Here is a 24,436-nt window from a genome sequence, read left to right as displayed (position 1 = left end):
CTCATTGGCAAACACACCACTCCATGTGAAGTTGATCTGTACAAGCTGAGAGTGTTCCAGGTTTCACGTATAATGGGAAATGAGTTAAAAGATGCCAATGGCTACCTCTTGTGCCTGTGTGTCAGGGTGGGATAAGCTTTCAAACAGAAAGAAAACAAATCATACATTTTCCTCAACAACCTGCTCAGGAACATTATTTCTGGAGCAGGTGGCAGTCGAACTCAGATCACTTCGTTCAAACGAAGGGACAGAACAACTCTGCCACAGGACTCTTCCTACTTATCAGTTTTTCAATTTATTTTCTAAGCAACTTGCTCAGATATGTTATCACACACTTCTGAAGTAGGTGCGACTCGAACACAAGGGATACAGACCCATAGCACTGCATCACTGAAGCCCCGATTTAGAAACCCACCACTTGACCACTCTGGATGTTTGATGGGATCCTCTGAGCATTACCTAGTCCCTGGATTAATAGTGTAGCGGTGATATAAGGCCATTGCCTCCCCAGTCACCAGTTTCCCCACTCACAGTGTTATATGACAGCAGGGTAAGTTTCTCCATTCTGATCTCCACTCTGCTCACCAGTTCCCTTTCTCTTTCTTTCTTTGTCCTTCCCTTTTCTGCCCTTTTCTCTCTCCCTCTGTAGTAATTCTATCCCTTCCCACCCCATTTAACATTTAGCACAGCTGATTCACAGCACCAGGGTCCCTGGTTTTGTTTCCACCCTCGGGTGACTGTCTGAGTGGAGTCTGCACATTCTCCGTGTCTGCGTGGGGGTGTCCCGGTTTCCTCCCACAGTCCAAAGATGTGCAGGCTTGGTAGATTGGCCATGGAAAATTGCCGGTAGTGTCCAGGGGTGGGTCTGGGTGGGATGCTCTGAGGGTTGGTGCAGACATGTTGGGCTGAAGGGCCTGTTTCCACACTGTAGAAATTCTATGATAACCAGGAAGTGCAAAGAATGAATGCAGAATGGGATAGCTGAGTAAACAAAACAAAGAACTGCAGATGCTGGAGATATGAAACAAAAACAGAAATTGCTGGAGAGACTCAGCAGGACTGGCGACGACCATGGGAAGAAAGCAGAGCTAACATTGGAGTCCAATGAGATAATTGAGTTTCAATTGAAAAGCATTCCAGAAGGCAGTGGATGATTCTATGGATAGAAATGGTGTGCAGCGAGATGGGGGAAAAGGCAGGAGATTGGCACTGGGTAACAGAATTGTGCGTGTATGATGGGCAGAGTGGCCTCTTTCTGCAATGTAACAATTCTGTGATTCTGTGAGAGTGGAAGCAGATCTGGATGTGAGATTGCTCGCTGAGCTGGAAGGTTAGTCTTCAGACGTTTCGTCACCATTCTAGGTAACATCATCAGTGAGCCTCCGACAAAGCGATGGTGTTATGTCCCACTTTCTATTTATCTGTTTAGGTTTCCTTGGGTTGGTGATGTCATTTCCTGTTCTTTTTCTCAGAGGATGGTAGATGGGCTCCAAATCAATGTGTTTGTTGATGGAGTTCCGGCTGGAATGCCATGCTTCTAGGAATTCTCGTGCCTGTCTCTGTTTGGCTTGTCCTAGGATGAATGTGTTGTCCCAATCAAAGTGGTGTCCTTCCTCATCTGTATGTAAGGATACGAGTGATAGTGGGTCATGTTGTTTTGTGGCTAGTTGATGTTCATGTATTCTGGTGGCTAGCTTTCTGCCTGTTTGTCCAATGTAGTGTTTGTCACAGTTCTTACAAGGTATTTTGTAGATGACGTTTGTTTTGATTGTTGTCTGTATAGGGTCTTTTAAGTTCATTAGCTGCTGTTTTAGCGTGTTAGTGGGTTTGTGGGCTACCCTGATGCCAAGAGGTCCAAGTAGTCTGGCAGTCATTTCGGAAATATCTTTGATGTAGGGGAGAGTGTCTGGGCCCATTTTGTCTGTTTGTTTGGGTTTGTTGCTCAAGCAGATGCCTATGAGGTCAGGCCCTAATGCAATGACACATTTAATCATTTACTGGAATACTGCTTGGTAATAGCACAGATTGAATGGAGCAAAATGATTAACCATTAACAAATTCCAAGAGAATAGTTTCAAGCAAAATAAGGACATGAAGCATTGTGAGAAACTCAGGAGCTGTGGTAGTATCTGTAGACAGAAACCTTCAGTTTGGATATGACTCTTCTGGCAGAGCTGAAAAGAGAAGTGGAAAAGTAATTGGTTTTATATTATAAAAAATATGTAGGTAGGAGAAAGTAGAACAGAAGGGAAGGCCTAGAGAATCCACATGGGTTCAGTTCGTACTGGATACATTCACTGAGGAAGGAGAGGCTGAGAGAGATGGATTCTTGATCAGTCAGAGAACCAATGGTTGGGGGAAAGGGCAGGAAATGTGATTTGAGGGATGTCAGATCAGCCATGATCTTAGTGAATGATGGAGCAGGCTCGAAGGGCTGAACGGCTTACTCCTGTTAATAAAATGTGAGGCTGGATGAACACAGCAGGCCAAGCAGCATCTCAGGAGCACAAAAGCTGACGTTTCGGGCCTAGACCCTTCTTACTCCTGTTCCTATTTTTTTCTGGTGTTTATGGCATGGTTTTGAAAGTAAGCTTTGGTAAACATCTAACTGAATACTGAAAGGCAAAGAACAACAAGGAAGGTACACAAGATGAATGAGACAAACAGACATCCCATTGGAGAAAAAAGTTGAATGTTGACTCAATTTCTCTCTCCATTGATGCTGCTAGACCTGCTGAGTTTCTCTGGCTTTTTCTGTTTACATTTCTGATCTCCAGCACCCGCAGTATTTCATGTTTCTTGCAGGTTTTGAGCATGTTGGGTGATTTAGTTAGCAATCAATGTAGTACTTTTGACTGAGGTGCCTTGGAGTTCAGAAGACTGTAGGATTAACTTGTCAGTGGATGTTACCAGTCTTTGTGCTTTTGGACTGCTGAAGCTGATGTCCGCAACGAAGAGAGATAAAATGTGAGATAACGTGGAGATTGTCCATACCTGTCTCAGTATGTTTGTAGGTTATTGATACGCAAAGGAATTGTGGGATTTGAAGATAGCACGGGACGTAGAGATGAGGTAAAAGACCATCCAGAATCACATTGAATGGTGTCTGACTGGCTCCAGTGTTAGAAGGTATAAGCTCAGAATAAGGAGTTTCCTTGCGATAGGATAGAGATGAAGACAAATTTCTTCTCTCAGAGGCTTGGTCATCTGTGGAATTCTTTCTGGGTTATTCAGTATATTCAAGGTTGAGATGGACAGATTTTAAATCAGTAAGGGGAACAGGGATAACGTGGAAAAGACAGGAAAGTGGAGTTGAAGATTATCATATCAGCCACGATCAGGGCAGACACTGGATTGCTCCTCTGCCCTGACACTTTATGGCCTTGTGGGCTGAATGACCTCCTCCTACTTCTTATTTATGTGCGAGGATGCAATGGTAAATGTAGGTCTGGGGTTTGGATAGAAAGGAGGGAACATTGACAGTAGGATCAAAAATCAGATGTTGGATTGGCAATATCGATGAGGAAAAATGGCTTTCATGCAGCGAGTGGCTCGGATGTGAAATGCGTAGCCTGAAATGATCAATCCTGGTTTCAAAAGAGAATTTGATTGTTATCCTAAAGAGAAGCCATTTGCACGGCCACAGTGAAAAACTGGGCAAATGGGGCCCAATTTCAACTCAAAATATGGACAACTGGAGCCATTTGGCCCTTCAAGACTTTCATTATTTAAAGGATCATGGCTGATTCTGTTTCTCAGTGTCATATTCCCATTTTCTCTAAATACCCCTGGTACCTTTAATTTCTAAAGAGTTATCAATATCTTTCTTGAATATCTGCAGTGAACCAGGCTCTAGAGTCTCCTGTGTAGAGAATTTCACAGGTTAACCACCCTCTGATTGAAGAAATGGTCCCTCGTCTCAGACCTACCCTGAGACCACAGGTCTACTCTGTACCCTGAAACTGTGACTCTTGGTTCTAAACTCCCTGACTAAGAGAAACATCATCCCTGCTTCTAGTCTCTCCAGCACTGTTAGAATTTTATTTGTTTCGATCAGATCTCCTCAAATCAAACACTCCTCATATAACAGCCCTACAATACCCAGTATCTACCAACTGAACTTTCGCTGTGCTCCCACTATGGCAGCATGTATATGCTTTCTAAGGTAGGGAGACCAAAATTGCCCACCATACTCTAGAAAAAGCCAGAGAAACTCAGCAGGTCTAGCAGCATCAATGGAGAGAGAAATTGAGTCAACATTCAACTTTTTACACCATACTAAAGCCCTGCATTGCAGCAGTAAGACATCCTTATTTCTGAACTCAAATACTCACAGAGAGCTGATAAAGATTTAGCAGGTCAAGTGGCATTCCTCTATTCTGGGATGATTATTAAGTTGCATCAGTATATTTCACCATGCATCTATGTGAATGAGCAGGATCGGATTGAGATGTAGGTTGCCAGACATGAAGACTCACTGTCTAACTGCAGCACTATAATATCATGCCCATATTTCAGAGAGAGCCAACATCCTCCAGTGAGCAGTTATGTTTTAATTCATGCACGAGATGTGGGCATCACTAGATCAGCCAGCACTTAATACCAATCCCTAACTGCCCAGAGGGCAGTTAAGAGGCAAGCGTATTCAGGGTTTGAGTGAAGATTTGTAGCTCGGGTGCTGGTTGTGGACATTGGTGTGTTCGCTGAGCTGGGAGGCTTGACTGCAGACGTTTCCTCCTCTTGCTAGGTGACCTGCTCAGTGCTGTAGGGCCTCCTGTGAAGCGCAGTTGTCTTGTGTCTCCACATCACTGAGGATGTCACCTAGTAAGGGGATGAAACGTCTGCTGTCAAACCTCCCAGCTTGGCGAACACACTAACATCCACAGACAACCACACTGCCGTGGGTCTGGAGTCAAATGCAGGTCAGGTAAGGATGGCAGGCTTCCTTCTCTAAAGGACACTATGATAGAATCCCTACACTTTGGAAGCAGGCCCTTTGGCCCATTGAGCCCACACCAACCCTCTGCACAACATCCCACCAGACCCACACCGCTCTACCCTATCCTTGAAACCCTGCATTTCCCATGGCCCATCCACCTAACCTGCACATCTTTGGAATGTGGGAGGAAACTGGGGCAAACCCACACAGGCATGGGGAGAATGTGCAAACTCCACACAGACGGTCATAAGAGGGTGAAATCGAACCTGGATCCCTGGCACAGCGTGGACCACTGAACCACCATATTGCCCCATGAGTGAACCTGATGGGTTTTGCCTGAAAAATCAGCAATTACTCTGTGATCATTGACATTGGACTCTTATTTCCTGTATCTTTTATTGTATTCAAATTCTACCATCTTCCAGGGTGGGATTTCAACGCCAGTCCTCAGATCACAACTTGTGTCTCTGGGATAATACCCCAGGCCATCGCCTACCCCCATAGTAGAAGAGTGACAGAGTCATGAGGAAATTGTCAGGGTGGGGACAACTGGGAGATTTCACAAATAACTGGCAAAGATAGTGAAGAGCAGACAACACCCACTAAAAGAAGAATTTATCTATAATTGGGTAAACAGTGCGACTGAAGGTTGTAAAGATTTAATCTCCTTTGGGTGTAGCTCCTGACTTTAACTGACAATGATATCCTCCCTGTTTCTGGGGCATTTGATTGAATAAAGTGCTCTACTATGCATTCTTCAGGTCCCTATCTATAAGCATGCAACCTCAAATACTGACCTCTATTTGAAAATAAGTGTCTCACCTGCCATATCAAAGTATCATGCTAAATCTTATCGGTGGAATGATATTTCAAAGCTCTTGGTTTTATTATTGTTCAGCAATAAATGTCTAATAAAAGTCAATATGCTCTCTAATAAACTAAGCATTTTCAAGCAGGATGGCAACATTGTCCTGTGATGGGTGAGGAACAACACCCCGAAAATTTTGAACTATTACCTTATAAATATGATAGAGCAAATGTAAGCTCTTTCCCCATTGATACCTGTTGTGACTGCTTTGTGGCAATGCCGTAGTATTAATCATTCTAATGGTTACTGGGCTGCTTCACTGATCTCACTGAAATGCGAGCACGTAGAATCGAGACAGGTAAGCAAGCATTGCTGTTTGCTGTGTAATAAATTACTTCACAAAACCAAAAAAAACCACCATAATACAGTATTGAAAAAGGCTGAAAGAGCGCAATTTCAAACCCATTCAAGTCTTGTCACGAGAAATTCAGCAAAATGAAATGGAGATTCCTGAACTATTCAGGCTAAATTCAATTCAACTGTGAAAAGCAAACAGCAATGCTTTTTCTGGATTGGTGCATGCGTGGGTCACAGATCAGGCAGTTCTGGGAGAGGGATTGCTGGATGGCAATTTGAATAGAATGGAAGGCGTAATATGACACAGTGATTTCCATGACCTCAAGACAGCACAGGGCACTTCACAACCAATGAAGTGTTTTTGAGGTGCAGTCTCTGAAGAGGAACAGGAAATGCAACAATCAATTTACACACAGCAAGAGCTCACAAACGGACAATATTTCTTATAAAGCACAATAGGTGAGGGTCAAGTATTGACAGGATACTCGAGAAAACTCCCCGCTGTCTCAAATTAATCCACAAGATTTACCAGGATGTTGCTAGGAATGGAAGGTTTCAGATATAAAAATAGACTGGAAAGACTGGGGCTTTTTCACGGAAGCGTAGAAGGTTGAGGGGTGACCTTATTGAGGCTTATGAAACCAAGATGGGCACAGATAAAATGAAAGACACGAGTCTTTTGCCAAGGTTAGGGAGTTCAAAACCAGGGGGCATATTTTTAAGGTGAGAGATAAAAGATTTCTTTTTACAGACAGTGGTTTGTGTGTAGAATGAATTGCCAGAAAAAGTGATGGATGCGAGTACAGTTACAATATTCAAAAGACATTTGGATAAATTCATGAACAGGAAAGGTTTGGAGGGATATGGGCCAAGCACAGGCAGGTGAGACTAGTTTAGCTTGGGAACATGGTCAGCATGGACTGGGTGGACCGATGGATCTGTTTCCGAGCTGTGTGACTCTATAACTCTAAGGACTTCAAGTCTAACTGAAAGGACAGGTGATGTTTTGGACGAATGGGTGATTAGAAAGATGGTATGTCCGACAGTGCAGAACTCCTTCAGGTGAACTCTGCTGGACAACTACCTCTGGTCACCCAAGCAAAAGGTCAGTAGCACTGACTTGTTGTAAATGGCTCCGAAAGGGTTAATACTGAGCAGTACCATAAGGACCACCCACTACCAAGAAGGATTTTTGGGAAGTTCAGCTGAGGATCTCAAAGGATTGAGACCCAATATCCAGTTCCTATGTAATGATGTCCACAATGTCAACCTAACTTATGACAAGTTGCTAATACCCAATAAGATATATCGCATTCAAGACAAAAGTCTCAAATCAGCAGAGTGGGACATGGTTTTCCTCCATAAATGCCAGACCAAGCACCACCAGGTAGGGACTTGAACCCTGGACACCCAGATTAAAAGCCTGACATGCTCCCCACTGAGCTACCTACAGGCTCAGTTAGCTGGATGGCTGGTTTGTCATGCAGAATGATACCAACAGCATGGGTTCAATTCCTGCACTGACTGAGGTTACTGTGGAGAATATCCTCCCCTCACCTGAGACCGTCAGGTTAAACTGCCACCAGTTGACACTCTCTTTAATCAGAGAGCAGCCCTATAGTCTGGTAGGACTATGGCAACTTTCCCTTTTAGACTAAGCAAGCCCTGTGTATCTCGAGACTTACAGAGAATGGTGAGAGTGAACCTACCCTGTAGTGGGGGTTGCAGACTCAGTTTAGCTGCACAAATAAGCTGAAACTCCCTATGACTATCTCTTTCAGTACCAGTAATTTTAAGTTTGGGTTGGAGGAGTTTGCACCAGCTCATTGCCAGAGGCATACATTTCCGAGTCAGGATGGTGTATCGCTGTTCTTTTATTGTTGCTATGTTAAAATCCTGCAACTCCCAACCTAACAGCAGCGTGGAAAGTTCAAGAATCTGGCTCACTGCCACTTCCTTGACAGCACTTTGCAAACCCACGACCTCTGCCACCTCGAAAGACAATGACAGCTGACACATGCGAATGCTTCCACCAGCAAGTTCATCTTCAAGCCACTCACTACCCCAACTTGGAACAGTATCGCTGTTCCTTCACTGCCAGAACATAGAACAGTACGGCATAGTACAGGCCCTTCGGCCCATGACGTTGTGCTGCCCTATTATCCTACTCTAAAATCAAACTATCTGGCATACCCTACATTACACTATCTTCTATGTGCCTATCCAAGAGTCAATTAAAAGTCTCTAATGTATCTGACTCCACTACCACTGCCAGCAGCACATTCCACACACCCACCACTCTCTGAGTAAAGAACCTACCTCTGATGTCTCCATTATGCCTTCCTCCAATCACCTTAAAAATATGCCCCCTCGGAATAGTCATTTCTGCCCTGGGAGAAAGTCTCTGGCTAACTACTCTATCTATGCCTCTCATCGTCTTGCAGGCCTGTTGTTGAATCAAAAAATCCAGAATTCCTTCCTAACAGAATTGTGAGTATATCTACATCTCAAAGACTTCGGAATTCAAAAAGGCCATTTTCTCCAATGCAACGTCCTTTTTCTTTATTCATTCACAGGGTGAGGGCATCACTGGCAGGCCAGCATTAATTGCCTATCCCTAATTGCCTAGAGGGAAGTTATGAAACAACCACATTGATGAGGGTCTGGAGTCACATGTAGGCCAGACCAGGTAAGGATGGCAGTTTCCTTCCCTAAAGGACATTAGTGAACCAGATAGGTTTCCTGACAACGAATTCATGGTCATCACTAGATTCTTATTTCCAGATATTTATTGAATTCAAATTCCACCATTTGCCGTGGCGGGATTTGAACCTGGGTCGCCAGAATGTTATCTGGAGTCTTCGGATTAACAGTCCTGCAATAACACCACTAGTACATCACCTCCCCTAAACCAGGGATGAGCAAAAACCAGCCAGTGACACCCATACCCCATGAAAGTATTAAAAACACACCAGCCATGCTCCACATCTAGAGAATGAGCCTTTAAAACAAACAGCTTGGTTAAGGAGTGATAATGGGAACTGCAGATGCTGGAGAATCCGAGATAACAAAGTGTGAAGCTGGATGAACACAGCAGGCCAAGCAGCATCTCAGGAGCACAAAAGCTGACGTTGCTGGCCTCGATCCTTCATCAGAGAGGGACATAAAGGGTCTAGGCCCGAAACATCAGCTTTTGTGCTCCTGAGATGCTGCTTGGCCTGCTGTGTTCATCCAGCTCCACACTTTGTTATCTTGGTTAAGGAGTGATTTAGTATAGCTTTGAAATTATGAGGGATATCATTTGTTGGGTAGATAGCGTAGGTCAAGTAATTAAAATTAGTAGTTTAATTAGGTTTCCAATAGCAGAGAACACTTATTTGATTTAATTTAAGTTTTATTGTTACTTGCAGACAACTACAGAAGTACAGACATACATTGAAAAGTGCACAAAGTCGCTACACGTGGCACCATCTTAGATATGAAGGTACCTAGGTACAAAACTTAGGTACAAGTCGTAATATAAAGAAACAAAATTAAAATTAAAGTATTACCATTGTCCCTAGTATAAGTAGAAAAATAAAGAAATAAAGTTAAAAGTTAACACGATAGTCCTTCCTACTATTAAACAGAAAAATACAGGAATAAAAATATGTGAAGTAATTGTCAAACCTTGAGATGGGAAGAGGTTTTGATTTTACTCACTGGGTTACAATTGTCTGGAATGCATCCACTGAAAGGCAGCGTGAAGCAGATTCAGCAATAACTTTCAAAAGAAAATTTGTTAAAAGCATGGAAAGATGAAACGAGAAATGGGCAGCTATAGGGCTGAATGAGTAATATCACTCTACCAGCACAGCCAATATGGGCTGAATGATCTCTTCCTGTGCTTTGACTTCATAGTGTGAATGGTGTCAAAAATTAACATATAATTAATGGCAAAAAAAAATGGTTTGGAAAAGCATTTACACTGAAGTCAACTCTGCATCAAATCGATTGAGGTGAGGCTGGCCACCCGTTCTATGACACAATTCAGCATATTGCGTGTTGACACCCCACACTGTTCAATGTGTGGATGCCACAGATTGTCTAATGGCAGCAGGTAACAGCTGCCATGCAACCAAATTCTGGCTGGAGTGTGCAGTCATAAATATAACAATCACTGGAAAAAAATTAACTTCAAAAATCAATAACTATTTGCTCAGCAGTTTGGAAACAAATTGAGATAAGACAGCAATGATTTGCGCAAAGAATCCAGGTCAGATTTCTTAACCCATTTGGTGCTCAACACTCCCAACACGAAACTAGGAAGAGGCAGAAGCCACTTGGCGCTCGTAACCATGTCCTGCCCATGTCCCATTCAATCCTGGTGAATCCAGATTTCATCTAGCCCTGAGCTGACAATGTAATGCTGGAGAAACTCAGCAAGTCTGGCAGCATCTGTGGACAGAAAGCAGAGTTCACATTTCAGGTCCGTTGACCCTTCTTCAATACTCTCTGAAGTTGCCATGACTATCTCTCTAAATTATTTTGAATGCCACAACTGCTGGGTACCCTGGGACTTTGTCCTTTGAAGCATTGGAGGTTGGGAGATGACGTTGTATGGGTTTACAAAACCATGAGGAGCACAGATAAAGCTGAATGACAGGTGTCATTTCCCTAGGGTGGGGGATTTAAAGACGAGGAGGCATATTTTTAAGATAAGGGGAGAAAGATTTAAACTGACAAAGGGGGCAACTTTTTTTACACAGAGAGTTGCTCATGTGTGGAAGGAACTTCCACAGAAAGTGGTGGATGAGCGTACAGTTACAACATTTAAAAGACATTTGGATAAATAAATGAATAAGAAAATATTTGGAGGGATATGAGCCAAGCGCAGGCAGGTGGGGCGAGTTTAGTTTGGGATTATGGTTGGCATGGATTGGTTGGGCCAAAGGCTCTATTTCCATGCTGTATGGCTCTAAATTAGATGTCCCCTTTATTTCCATACTCAAGGAATATCTGGTCACAGAACTGCCGCAACTGCATTGAACGTTCCAACATTATTCTGATCAGTAACATTTTATCTTTGCTTGAATTGTCCATTCTTGGTTCAGTGAACACAGGCTAGATTTTCATGTGTAACACATCCACTCATAAAAATTCCACGGGAATGCTAGACCAAGTGAACTCCCACCTTCTGGAAGAGATGTTCAACCAGATCTCCACCAAACAGACATAAACATCCCATAAGACCATGAGATGAAGGAGGCATTCAGGCCATTTAATGAGATCTCAGCCAATCTGATAATCCTCATGCCCACTTCCCTGCTTCTTCCCAATAACCCTTGATTCCCTTCCTGATTAAAATCCTGTTTCTCACAAACTTGACATCATTGCGTGATTTTACCCAGTGATCCAGGGGAAAGCCATAGTAGTCAGTTCTCTGGCACTGAACCTGCCACTGTGGCAAAGGAGGGAAGGGGGCAGAATAGAAAAGTACTCATGGTAGGGGACTCGATAGTTAGGGGAATCGACAGGAGATTTTGTGGTCAAGATCGGGATTCCCGGAAGGTATGTTGCCTCCCTGGTGCCAGGGTCCGGGACGTCTCCGATCGGGTGTATAAGGTTCTAAAAGGGGAGGGCGAACAGCCAGGAATCGTGTTACATATTGGCACAAATGATATTGCCAGAAATAGGATTGAGGACATAAAAAGTGATTTCAGGGAGTTAGGATGGAAGCTGCAGAGCAGGACGAACAGAGTACTGTTCTCTGGTTTATTACCGGTGCCACGAGATAGCAAGGTGAGGAACAGGGAGCGGGCGCAGCTGAACACGTGGCTACGCAGCTGGTGTAGGAGGGAGGGCTTCAGATATGTAGATAATTGGGATGCCTTCTGGGGAAGGTGGGACCTGTACAAGAAGGACGGGTTGCATCTGAACTGGAAGGGGACCAATGTCCTGGGTGGAAGGTTTGCTCGAGTAGTTCGAGAGGGTTTAAACTAATATGGCAGGGGGGTGGGAACCTGAGGTGTATACCAGAGGTGAGCGTTGATGCAGGTGAGGCAGTAGCAAGAGGTAGACCAGCTAGTGGGAAGGATTTTCCTGGGAAGGAACCAAGGGATCGGTTAAAGTGTGTTTGCTTTAATGCAAGGAGTATCAGGAATAAAAGTGATGAACTTAGAGCATGGATCAGTACCTGGTGCTATGATGTTGTGGCCATAACAGAGACATGGGTTTCTCATGGGCAGGAATGGTTGCTGGATCTTCCAGGGTTTAGAACATTTAAAAAGAATAGGGAGGGGGGAAAAAGAGGAGGGGGTGTAGCACTGCTAATCAGAGAGGGTATCACAGCTACAGAAGCTTCCATTGTCAAGGAAGATCTGCCTACTGAGTCAGTATGGGTGGAAATTAGGAACAGCAAGGGAGTAGTCACCTCGTTAGGGGTTTACTACAGGCCCCCCAATAGCAGCAGGGAGATTGAAGAAAGCATAGGTCGACAGATTTTGGAAAAGTGTGGATGCAGTAGGGTTGTTGTAATGGGTGACTTTAACTTTCCTAATATTGATTGGGAACCTCCTTCGAGCAGAAGATTTGAATGGAGCTGTTTTTGTAAGGTGTGTTCAGGAGGGTTTCCTAACGCAGTACGTTGACAGGCCGACGAGGGGAGAGGCCATTCTAGACTTGGTGCTCGGAAACGAGCCGGGGCAGGTATCAGATCTTGTGGTGGGAGAGCATTTTGGTGATAGTGACCATAACTGCCTCACATTCTACATAGCTATGGAGAAGGAGAGGATTAGGAAAAATGGGAGGATATTTAATTGGGGAAGAGGAAACTATGATGCAATTAGACATGAATTAGGAAGCATGGACTGGGAGCAGTTGTTCCATGGTAAGGGAACTATAGACATGTGGAGACTGTTGAAGGAACAGTTGTTGGGAGTGATGAGTAAATATGTCCCTCTGAGACAGGCAAGAAGGGGTAAGATAAAGGAACCTTGGATGACGAGAGCGGTGGAGCTTCTTATGAAAAGGAAGAAGGTAGCTTACATAAGGTGGAGGAAGCTAGGGTCAAGTTCAGCTAGAGAGGATTACATGCAGGCAAGGAAGGAGCTCAAAAATGGTCTGAGGAGAGCCAAGAGGGGGCACGAGAAAGGCTTGGCAGAAGGAATCCGGGAAAACACAACGGCATTTTACACTTACGTGAGGAATAAGAGAATGATCAAAGAAAGAGTAGGGCCGATCAGGGATAGCATAGGGAACTTGTGTGTGGAGCCTGAGGAGGTAGGGGAAGCCCTAAATGAGTTTTTTGCTTCTGTCTTTACGAAAGAAACAAACTTTGTAGTGAATGAAACCTTTGAAGAGCAGGTGTGCATGCTGGAATGGATTGAGATAGAGGAAGCTGATGTGCTGAAAATTTTGTCAAACATTAAGATTGACAAGTCGCCAGGCCCGGACCAGATTTGTCCTCGGCTGCTTTGGGAAGCGAGAAATGCAATTGCTTCGCCACTTGCAAAGATCTTTGCATCCTTGCTCTCCACTGGAGTCGTACCTGAGGACTGGAGAGAGGCAAATGTAATTCCTCTCTTCAAGAAAGGAAATAGGGAAATCCCCGACAATTATAGACCGGTAAGTCTCACGTCTGTCGTCTGCAAGGTGTTAAAAAGGATTCTGAGGGATAAGATTTATGACCATCTGGAAGAGCATGGCTTGATCAAATACAGTCAACACGGCTTTGTGAGGGGTAGGTCATGCCTTACAAACCTTATCGAGTTTTTTGAAGATGTGACTAGAAAAGTTGATGAGGGTCGAGCTGTGGATGTGGTGTATATGGACTTCAGTAAGGCATTTGATAAGGTTCCCCATGGTAGGCTCATTCAGAAGGTCAGGAGGAATGGGATACAGGGGAACTTAGCTGCTTGGATACAGAATTGGCTGCCCAACAGAAGACAGCGAGTGGTAGTAGAAGGAAAATATTCTGCCTGGAAGTCAGTGGTGAGTAGGGTTCCACAGGGCTCTGTCCTTGGGCCTCTACTGTTTGTAATTTTTATTAATGACTTGGATGGGGGGATTGAAGGATGGGTCAGCAAGTTTGCAGACGACACAAAGGTCGGAGGTGTCGTTGACAGTGTAGAGGGCTGTTGTAGGCTGCAGCGGGTCATTGACGGGATGCAGAGATGGGCTGAGAGGTGGCAGATGGAGTTCAACCTGGATAAATGCGAGGTGATGCATTTTGGAAGGTCGAATTTGAAAGCTGAGTACAGGATTAAGGATAGGATTCTTGGCAGCGTGGGGGAACAGAGGGATCTTGGTGTGCAGATACATAGATCCCTTAAAATGGCCACCCAAGTGGACAGGGTTGTGAAGAAAGCATATGGTGTTTTGGCTTTCATTAACATGGGGATTGAGTTTAAGAGTCGTGAGATCTTGTTGCAGCTCTATAAAACTTTGGTTAGACCGCACTTGGAATACTGCGTCCAGTTCTGGTCGCCCTATTATAGGAAAGATGTGGATGCTTTGGAGAGGGTTCAGAGGAGGTTTACCAGGATGCTGCCTGGACTGGAGGGCTTATCTTATGAAGAGAGGTTGACTGAGCTCGGTCTCTTTTCATTGGAGAAAAGGAGGAGGAGAGGGGACCTAATTGAGGTATACAAGATAATGAGAGGCATAGATAGAGTTGATAGCCAGAGACTGTTTCCCAGGGCAGAAATGGCTAGCACAAGGGGTCATAGTTTTAAGCTGGTTGGTGGAAAGTATAGAGGGGATGTCAGAGGCAGGTTCTTTATGCAGAGAGTTGTGAGAGCATGGAATGCGTTGCCAGCAGCAGTTGTGGAAGCAAGGTCATTGGGGTCATTTAAGAGACTGCTGGGCATGTATATGGTCACAGAAATTTGAGGGTGCATACATGAGGATCAATGGTCGGCGCAACATTGTGGGCTGAAGGGCCTGTTCTGTGCTGTACTGTTCTATGTTCTATGTTCTATGATCCCTTAGCGATCGACATTCCCATCCTTCAGTCCATTCACCGTTTGTGGGGTCTTACTCTGCACACATTGCAGCACATATGAAACAACAATAACTAAGCTTCAAATGTGATTCCATGGATGTGCAGCGAAACCCTGACTTTGTGACAAACTGACCGAATCAAATGCTAACAAGTTCAAGCCTTATTCTTGAAATCTGAGGATAAATTCCAAGCTGATATTCCTGGGTTAGTTCCCAGGGTGTTCTATTTTCCCCTCTTTTCAAGATATATTAAATTAAAGGCCTATCTTCATGTATAAAGGATGTCTTGACACTATTTGGCAAACAACAGAGTTATATTCCACCTTCGGACCCTACGAACCAATGATCTAAATGTAGACTTTACCAGTTTCAAAATCTTGCACCTCCCCACCCTCCCTCCCGCCCCCGGCCTCATCCGATGTCCAACCCTTCCTCTTATCCCCACCTCCTTGACCTGACACAGCCTGTCCATCTCTCTCCCACCTATTCACTCCCCTCCCACCTCACTGACCAATCCCCACCACTGTCTACCTGCACTCACCAATCACCATCTGACCTACCTTCCCCAGCCCCACCCTTCCTCTCTCTATTTATTTCAGAGCTCCCTTCCCCCTCCCCATTTCTGAAGAAGGGTCCCGACCCGAAACGTCACTTTTCTGCTCCTCTAATGCTGCTTGGCCTGCTGTGTTCCTCCAGATCCACAGTGTTGTCTCAGACTCTGACATTGGCAGTTCTTACTATCTCTGCGGTTATTTCACCTTGTGTTCTCATCAATATTCATCGGAACAAAGAAACATAGAAAATAGGAGGAGGAGGCCATTCAGCCCTTTGAGCATGCTCCACCATTCAACATGATCATGGCTGATCATCCAACTGAGCTCCCTACTCTTGCTGTCTCCCTCATACCCTTTGTGCTCTTTAGCCTTAACAGCTATTTCTAACTCTTACGTGAAAACATTCAATATTTTGGCCTCCACTGCTTTCTGTGGCAGAGAATTACACTGGCTCACCACGCTCTGGGTGAAGAAAGTTCTCCTCATCTCAGCCCCAATTGACACATCCTATATCCTTAGCCTATGACCCCGAGTTCTGGGCTGCCTGGTCATCAGGAACATCCTTCCTGTGGCACAGATATTTCTACAGGCAACTTTGTTCAGCCTTCATCCTTCAAACGTTATCAATAAAAATAAATTACTTGTGTTATTATCACAGTGTTTTTTATGGGGGCTTTCTGCGCACAGTTGGGATTCCTTCCTACTTCACAACAGTGAGTACATTTCAAGTGGTTGTAAGCACACTGAGGTCCTAAGAACATGAAAGTCACAGTACAAAGACACTTTTCTTTCTACCAGTGTTTATTTATGCTTGTATTTGGCATTTGAATAGCAATTTTCACTTCCTCGCAGAATGCCAAGGCTTTCCCAGCCACTGAGTTATGTTTGAATAGCAATCCTTGCTAAACATGAACACGTGAATTAATTGCAGGAGGCCATTCAGCCCCTCCTCTATCATTTGATAAGACCATGGCCTCATCTTCACATCCCGCCTGCCCCTCCACTAATATCCGGTGAACCCAAAATCTGACTAACTCCTAACGGCACCCACTATTTTGCAATAATTTTGTTTTTAAATGCAGCAGCCTGTCACAAGGTTTCTCATACTTTGTTGCACAGTTGACTGAAGAATTAAGGAGACAGTGTTGGTCTTCCACCTTGCACTGACCTTCTTTGCTGACCTGTTGCTGGGGTAGGGGGCGACAGCTGCCAACAGGCCTGCAGCAACTCTGCCAAGCAGTCGCTCTATTGTTGCTATTACACTGCTCAAACACAGCCAGTGTCCCACAAAGCCACCAGCAACACCACAAAGCAGACTCGCTGAGCAGCCAAAGGCAAATGTTTCCTCAATGGATTCAGCATCCTTGTGGTGCCAACAGTGGGATGGGATGGGGTCCATGCTGAGCTGGAGGAGGGCGGTCTTCAGCCCAGTGCTCAAGTGCAAATCCTAGACCATCACTCATAGCAGATTGTCAAACACCGAGTGTGTTCAGCCCATTTCTTTTGTTCCCTCTACATCCAACAGACCCAATGGCAAAGAATGCCATTGCACACTTCATAAGACCACAGAATATAGGAGAAGAAACATAGAAAATGGGTGCAGGGGTCAGCCATTCGACCCTTCAAGCCCGCACAAACATTCAGTTTCATCATGGCTGATCATGCAATTTCAGTATCCTATATCCCAGTTTTTTTGCATATTCCTTGATCCCTTTAGCCCCAAGGCCCATGTCCAGCTCCCTATTGAGTATATCTAACAAAGTGCCCCCAACAGCTTGCTGTGGTAGAGAATTCCACAGGTTTTAATCAAATACAGAAGTAGACTATTTGGCCCATCGCATCTGCTCCACCATTCAATGAGATCATGGCTGATCTAATAACCCTCAACTCCACTTTCCTGCTCTTTCACCATAACCCTTGATTTCCATACTGATTGAAAACTCAGTCACCATCAGCTAATCGCTACTGTCATATGGTGACGGACCTACCATTATGTTGTCAACTTTTGCCTCGAGCAGAGAATTTGTACCCGAAAAGCAATATTTATCTCAACTCCACCACATGAGAACCAGACATGTGCAATGTAGTATTGAGCGATTCAGCAGATGTTTATTAGAGTTCCTAATCTACACAAATATTAGTCCTGTGAATTTTAGTGTCAGGACTAATACTAAGCTATCTGGTCATAAACAATAGCAACCTTCCATCAGCATGTTAAGCTTCAAGAGGTAACAACTGAGACAGCAATTGGGACTTTTATGACATGTGGTCACATGCAACGATACTGTAATGATGTCACAAGCATGCACCTTAAAGGTGTACGGCACACCAGCTGTGAGACATAATCCTGCACTCATCGAATCAAGGCTTACGTCAACAACCTCAGAGAACTCAAGTTCAAATCTCAACAACGCAGTTTTGGATTCTGAGTGAAAAAGGATTAAGATATCTATCGACCTGTTACCAGCAAATCACATTGGTTCACTCTCGATCATTAAGTCTGCAAGCCAGCCATGACCCACTTGCAACTTGCTAGCCTCTGATTCAGGGCATTTTGGGCTCAAATAAGACATTTTTCAAAGAAGGTAACTGTAATGAGTTTCAAAGTGTTAGAACATAGAACACAGAACATAGAAAAGTACAGCACAGTACAGGCCCTTCGGCCCACGATGTTGTGCCTTGGAATAATCCTAATCCAAAACTAAAATAACCTCACCTACATTCCCCTCAATTCACTGCTGTCCATGTGCATGTCCAGCAGTCGCTTAAATGTCACTAATGACTCTGCTTCCATGACTACCACTGGCAAAGTATTCCATGTGCTCACAACTCTCTGGGTGAAGAGCCTCCCTCTGACGTCTCCTCTATACCTTCCTCCTAACACCTTAAAACTATGACTCCTCGTGGCAGTCAGTCCTGCCCTGGGGAAAAGTCTCTGGCTATCGACTCTATCCATGCCTCTCATGTTGTAACATTTAAATTGTTAATTTGAACCACCATTATCAAGGTCAAGTTACATTAGTTCAGTTGGAATTAAATTCACCATGAATAGATTACCTGTGGTGACATTACCTATGATGGTGGATAGCCAACAGCTTTTCCCCAGGATAGGAGGGTCCAAAACTGGGTGGCATAGGTGTAAGGTGGGAGGGGAGAGATAAAAAGGGTCCAGAGGGGCAAATTTTTTCACACAGAATATCTGCAACAGGCTGCCAGAGTTAATGGTGAAAATGAGTACAAATTTGTCATTTAAGAAACATTTAGACAGATATATGGTTGGGATAGATATGGAAGGATATGGACCAAACGCAGGCAAATGGGGCCAGTTTAATCATGAAAACTGGGCGGCATTGACAAGTTGGGCCTGTTTTCATGCTGCAGACCTCTATGACTCTGCAACTTTATGCTGCTGGAGGTAAAGTAAGGCCAGGGAAAGCAATGGGAGGTCACAGCCTTAAGACCATGAGACATGGGAGCACAGGTAGGCCCATCAGCCCATCGAGTCTGTACTGTCATTCAATGAGATCATGGCTGATCTTATTGCTTTCACATTGACTTTCCTGCCCTTTCCCCACAAACCTTGACTCCTAAACAGATTCAAAATCTGTCTCTCATTATTTATTGATTTCTGCACTGTTGCTTGAGGATGAAGTATCAGCCGGGTAAAATTATTTTAAAAAGGGCAGGGGTTCTTTTACATCCAGGTCAGAGAGTAAATGGGAGCTTAGTTTAACTTCCGATGAAACAGAGAGGTAAGGAAAATTCAAGGTTCAAAGATCCACTGTGAGAATTCCAATATACCCTTTAAATAAATGGAAAAGTCATTCAAGCATCTTTCAAAAGATTGGCAGAAAAACTGAAGTTTCCCTGTTTCAAATTACTTCCCTGAAGAATGTAGACTTGTGGATAGGTGCAGTCACAGACGGTGAATCAATCTTCACTCATGGTTCAAAGTAAATATGCACAGTGTACAATCAATAGACCAGTCAATGCCCAGAGACATTGACAACAATTTGAGATTAAGAGATGGCTGAATCAAGCCTCCAAAATGCTTCGCTGGAGGGAGCCTGGGACTGCAAGGAGGGTAGGGGGGAAAGGAGAGTGTCAACATCTGAGCCAAGATCCTGACTTTGTGTCCTGTTTGCCTCAGGGAGATCCTTCAGATTTCTGAATGGCCCTCTGGATCGAGTGATCATTTGAGAATGTGTTGAATCTTAGTGCCCTGATGAGCATTGACTGTTAGATTACAACCACCACTGACTGATGACCAGGAATGTCATTCACGGCAGATCTAATCAACTATCTCAGCCTGTCTCAGCCAGCTGTCTGTGAGGGGGTGGTTTGTGGCCCTGCAACGTCATTAAAACACCCCCTGACATTTCTGTCTTTGTTGCACCTTTATTTTCCTTCCTTCTGCTCCTGCAAAATGAGTGGGATGGATTTACCCACGCTTAAGATACTTAAAATACTCAATTTGTAGCACTCTGATAAAAAGAGTCAAAGTTCCTTGTCGCGGCTAGTCAATAGGGTTTGCGCTGACGCATCAAGAGCTGTGGCAGTACTACATTGTTGGAAGATTTTATAGAGCAACATAAAGTCATGAGAGGTATAGATAAGGGAGATAGCCAACAGCTTTTCCCCAGGATAGGGGAGTATAAGACTAGAGGGCAAAGCTTAAAGTGAGAGGGGAGAAATAGAAAAAGGTCCAGGGGGCAATTTTTTTTCACACAGTGGGTGGAAAGGGCTGCCAGAGGTAGTGGTGGAAGCAAGTACAATTTTGTCATTTAAAAACATTTAGACAAGTACACAGTTGGCTTAGGCATGGGGGGATATGGGCTAAACGTAGCAAAATGGGCCTGGTTTATATTGTGAAAACTGGGCAGCATGAGCAAGTTGGGCCGAAGGGCCTGTTTCCATGCTGTTGACTTCTATGACTATGTGACACTCTCTTTCTGATGAAATGCTAAATCAGGGTCCCATCTGCCCTCTTTAGGATCACATCAAAGATGCAAGATTTTGAAGAGAACTGGGGGAGCTCTCCTTGTGCCTTGAGCAATACTTGTCTCCTCACCATCATCACAAACAATCTGCTTCTTTCATCCTTTGTTTTAACCACTTAGTGGGAGCTTGCAGGGCAGTAACTGACTGCCCATATTCCGAACTGTCCAATTAGGAGCAGGGGTAGGCTAATCGATGCCCTCGATCCTCGCACTGCCGTTCAATGGGATGGTGGCTCCATACCTTAAAAAGGGCACTCAATTAGGACTGAGGTGCTTGGGGATGGCCTGGAGCATGAGGCACCATACAAATGCAAACCACTGATGCAGCTGAAAGAATAACATTGACGTTGCTGAACGGGTTCATTACACTGGCCCATGCTGGTATTATATACATGATTACACCTTGTCTTCGTGAACACCATTGAAAGACTGCAGTCCCCTCGTTTGATGATTGCCCACGCCCGGGCTAATAAACAAAGGGTCAGACATGTTTACTGTACATCATTCCTGGCCAGTCACATTCCAAATATAACGCATCTAAATAATCACACCATTTGAGTGGCAAGTACCTAATAATTGCAGACCAAGCACACAGCAGCTTTTGTTATCTACAGGGGTCTGAGGCAGAAACAAATTTATTGCTGCCAATAATACAATCTGTTTGAAGGAGGACTGTGATTACTTGTAAAAGCTTCTTTTAGTGTTGCGGTACAAAAGTCCTCAGCAGCCTTCCACAGCAGAGGTGTGTTGGGGGGGGGATGGTGTGCACGTGCTTATTAATTAACCCCTTCATGAACTGTGATCATCAGAACGTTGAAGGGGATCCAGTCAGCTAGCAACGAGGACAGAGAGTCAGGAAAACTCCTGACTTTGGTGTGGCTCCTCTTCCTCTTTTTTTGTGCAAAATGCAAGTCGTGACTCAGAAACACGTTGATGATGTTCTCCATTTAATGACAGGAATCTGTAGCCTTGTTAACTCCTGTGTTTTCTGTGCCCGTGTGAGTGGGTGCGTGTGTTCAAAAATAACAATAGACTGAATTTGGCAGTGTGCCCAGCATTATCACATTGCCAGATTAAGCCAATGCTTCCCTGACTTTGTCCCATTGAGCGTTTGTGGGGCCTGGGGTGGGGTTAGTGAGTGGGGACGCTGTGTGTTGATTCAGGAGTGGTCTGGGGCGGGGGGCAAAATGCAAGGTCTGTGGGAGCAATAAAATGCGACCTAGCCAATGGCATTTTTGGAGCTAGAAGGCTTCAAGAAGGTTGGTCAGTTAGTCCACGCCCACTGTTAAAGCCACCAACACTCTATAACTTTTTAACACTCAGTTACATCTTCACAGCAGCAACTGATGCTTCGGAGCTGGAGATTGGCCTTAATTTTAAAGGGAGTGGAGTCTAAAAATAGGGAGGTCTTTCTAAAACTCAACAGGGTGCTGGTCAGACCACAGCTGGAATACTGTGAACAATTTGGAGGCCATTATCTAAAGAAGCACCTACAGGCATTGGAGACAGTCCAGAGAAGGTTCACTGGTCTGATGCTGGGTAGGGAGGGACTGTCTCATGAGGGCAGGTTGAATAGGTTGGGCCTGAACTGTTTGGAATATGGAAGAACAAGATTCAGCCTTAGTGAAACATTTCAAAAGGATACAGCACATGCAAAAAGATTGTGGGAGAGTCTCGGAGCAGAACGTATTATCTCAGAATAAAGACGGAGATGAGGAGGACTCTGATTTAAGGCCAAGATGAGGAGGAATTTCCTCTCTCAGAGGATACTAAATCTGTGGAATTCTTTGCCGCAGTGGCCTGGTTCATTAAGACTGAGATAGTCCGATTTATAATCAGGAGGAGAATTAAGGATCGTGGAGAAAAGCCAGGAGAGTGGAATTGAGAGGATGATCAAATCAGTCATAGCCTCTTGAATGGCGAAGCAGACTCAATGGGCTGAATGGCCTAATTCTGCTGCTACATCTTCTGCTCTTACTAGGCTACATGCAAGCCACTGTTGCTGCAAAAAGGAAAGGACTGGCACTGCTGAGTGGACATTGCTTATTTATTGCACTTGTCAGCAGCATGTTCTGGTCTGGGCTGGCTATTGACACCAGAATCTCACTTTGCGTGGTTCACTCACAATTCATAGTTTGGGAGCCATGACCTAAATGGGGCAACCATTCATCAACTAGGGTTTAGTGCCACCATGGCAAGAGGGTGCCTATCTCGCAAGAAGGTTCACAGTCCTCCAGAGGTTTGAAGAGGCTGAATGGCCTTCTGCTATTGTTCATGAATGGGAAATCGAGCTGGATGAGGTGGTTGGGGACGGTGGCAGCGGGGCGGGAATGTCATCCTTAAAGTGCCCAGCATGATGGGCATTTTAAATGAACAGAATACTGAAAACTAATGTGCAGCACCTAAACTCCCTCTTGCGAAGGGAGAAAGAAGCCATCGATTGTTTTGCTAATTAAGATGAATAATTGTTTTACGTACTTTTTTGATGAAGGCAAGATGCCGCTTGAGCATTTTCAGAACTGATATGACCATCCACTGTACAGGCTCTTCATGCAAATGGTTACGTATTCAGATCAGTTTTAAAACACAGAGCTGCAACTTACTGCGTGTAGAAACTGCGGGCCTCGGCATCTTGTGAGAATGTCGAACAGTCCTGCGTAGCAAAGGAGAGAAATATGTATAAAAGATTCATGCAAAGACAGTCACCTTCACATTACAAAACATTTCTGTGGCTACATAAGAATTGCACAACAGCTATACATTGTACCAGCATTGTGACTTGTCTAGATTATCATCAGTTGTAGTAAAACAGGATACATTAACCTGTTACACTTGAAAATAAGAAACCCATTCAGGCTCTCCAGCCTGTTGTACCATTCACAGGGACAGAATCAGGCCATTCAGCCCCTTTGAGCATGTCTCACCATTCACAAGGACACAACAGGTCATTCAGCCCCTTCAAGCCTACTTTCCCATTCAGTAGGGGCAGGAGCAGGCCATTCAACCTCTTTGAGTCTGTCTTCCCATTCATTAGGGACATGCACAGGCCATTCAGCCCCCTATCTTCGCCTGTTCTGTCACTCAATTACAGAACTGCTAATCTGTAAGGTTACTTGATGTAACTGCCCTTGTTTCTAAATTCCTGACTCTGTTTGGCTCACAAAGGCAGTGTGAGAGAATAGTTTGCTTCCTTGGAATGCTGGAGAAGATGCTGTTATGTGGTGCTGAAATCTGAAGAGGGCAGTGCAATCTGTCAGTTCGAGGCAGCTCTGAAACTGAAAAGCAGCAAGTGCTTTTTTTACTCATCTCTTCCCAGCAAGAGGGGAGACAGGAGGTGAAACATTTTCTTCTGCAGGCTAAAGGTCGCGTCAAGGATAGAGAGCAATATGGAACTGCTCCAGAAGCAACATGGGGAAGAGGCAATCTAGTTCCAAGAAGTATTTTTTTTGGTCCAGGTCAATATTATTGTCGACGTTGTCAATCTGCAGTAGTAAAGCCAAGTGTTACCTAAACAAGCTCACAGACCAGATTTAATTAACTCATTCCTTGTGCATTTCATCGCTCATTGCTATGGTGACATTCAATTGCTCAGCAGGCAAACAGCTTTTAAAAAAAATATAATCAGTTAGCTGCAGTCACCTTTCCATGCTGCAGCTGAATTTACAGCCAACATCTGATCTTCCTAAAAACCCACAGTAATTTAGTGCTGGCCCTTTGTCTAACAATGAGAACACACCCACAATCAAGGAGGTTCCATCCTTGTTGACGAAAGATTATTTCTGGTCCAGACCAGATC

The 24,436-nt window shown here is 44.4% G+C and overlaps 1 protein-coding gene across 1 annotated transcript in view; it reads right to left on the bottom strand.

Annotated features, from left to right (window-relative positions):
* adgrl2a (adhesion G protein-coupled receptor L2a) overlaps positions 1-23,293 on the bottom strand; it is a 470,025-nt gene extending 446,732 nt beyond the window's left edge. The window contains exon 1 of the mRNA XM_059648145.1: positions 23,244-23,293. The gene's annotated coding sequence lies outside the window, so the exon portion shown is untranslated. The remainder of the gene's footprint in view (positions 1-23,243) is intronic.
* Between the last annotated feature and the right edge of the window lie 1,143 nt (positions 23,294-24,436).

The sequence above is a fragment of the Stegostoma tigrinum genome, chromosome 8, assembly GCF_030684315.1.
Source record: "Stegostoma tigrinum isolate sSteTig4 chromosome 8, sSteTig4.hap1, whole genome shotgun sequence".
Lineage (NCBI taxonomy): Eukaryota > Metazoa > Chordata > Chondrichthyes > Orectolobiformes > Stegostomatidae > Stegostoma > Stegostoma tigrinum.
The sequence above is the reverse complement of the archived record's forward strand: the minus strand, read 5'-3'. Positions and strand labels throughout refer to the sequence as shown.